The sequence below is a fragment of the Mus caroli genome, unplaced genomic scaffold, assembly GCF_900094665.2.
Source record: "Mus caroli unplaced genomic scaffold, CAROLI_EIJ_v1.1 scaffold_13214_1, whole genome shotgun sequence".
In the NCBI taxonomy this organism is placed as follows: Eukaryota; Metazoa; Chordata; class Mammalia; order Rodentia; family Muridae; genus Mus; species Mus caroli.
Genome location: NW_018389895.1, coordinates 41,624 through 43,106, shown reverse-complemented (window position 1 = coordinate 43,106; position 1,483 = coordinate 41,624).

Sequence of the window (1,483 nt, the reverse complement as noted above, 5' to 3'; positions counted from 1 at the left end):
GCCTGAAGCAGGCTGATCCAGACCTTGACTTTGCTTACCACTAAGGAGATCACCTAGGGTGGAGCCTGCCTCCCTGGATCACTCTATTGTTCTTCCACTGCTGCTGCTGCTACCTGCTGGGAGTAGGCCTAGCTATTCTGCAGTCTATGTCTGATCCTACACATGGTCACCTACAGCTGGGCTCCAAGGATGGTTTGGCGGGAATGGGCTTTCCCCTCTCCTTTGTAAAACGTGTCCTCCATTAAAAATTTGAACCTTGAGCAGACTAGCTTGTCTTGATTCCATTATTTCTCTACCCGCCTAGATTTCCTCTTCTCTTCCAGTTCCAAGATGCCTTCCAGGCTTGAACCCGGACATGAGAGCTGCAGGCAGGCCCCAACAATAATCAGCCACCAAACCCAGACACTATTGCATATTCCAGCAAGATTTAGCTGAAAGAACCCTGATATAGCTGTCTCCTATGAGGCTATGCCTGTGCCTGGCAAATACAGAAGTGGATGCTCACAGTCATATGTAAGATGGAACACAGGGGCCCCAAGGGAGGAGCTAGAGAAAATACTCAAGGAACTGAAGGGGACTGTAACCTTATAGGTGGAAAAACAATAAGAACTAACAAGTACCCCCAGAGCTCGTGTCTCTAGCTGCATATGTAGCAGAAGTCACCCTATCATTGGGAAGAGAAGTCCAAATACAGAAGTGGATGCTCACAGTCATCTATAGGAGGGAACACAGGGCCCCCAGTGGAGGAGCTAGAGAAAGTACACAAGGAGCTGAAGGGGTCTGCAACCCTATAGGTGGAACAACAATATGAAGTAACTAGTACCCCCCAGAGCTCCTGTCTCTACTGCATATATAGCAGAAGTCGGCCATCAGTGGGAAGTGCCCCTTGGTCACGCAAACTTTATATGCTCCAGGACAGGGGAATGCCAGGGCCAAGAAGTGGGAGTGAGTGGGTAGAGGAGCTGTGCTGGAGAGGGTATGGGTGACTTTCGGGGAAAGCATTTGAAATGTCAATGAAGAAAATATCGAATTAAAAAAAAATGGAAATTGGTCTCAAGTACTCCTTCTTTGTTAGGTCTATTTGCTTTCGGTATCAGAGCAATTGCAGCTTCATTGAATGAATTAGGTAGGGTTCCTTCTGTTTCTGTTTTGTGCAATAGTTTGAAGAGTGCTAGTATTAGGACCTTTTTGAAGGTCTGATAGAATTCTGCACTAAATCCATCTGGTCCTGATCTTTTTGTGGTTGGGAGCCATTTAGTGACTGCTTCTGTTTCTTTATGACTTTTTTTTTTCCTTGTGGCATAACTTACTATATTTTTAATATTTTTTATTAAGTATTTTCCTCATTTACATTTCTAATGCTATCCCAAAAGTCCCCCATACCCTCCCCCCCACTCCCCTACCCACCCACTCCCACTTTTTGGCCCTGGCGTTCCCCTGTACTGGGGCATATAAAGTTTGCAAGTCCAATGGGCCTCTCTTT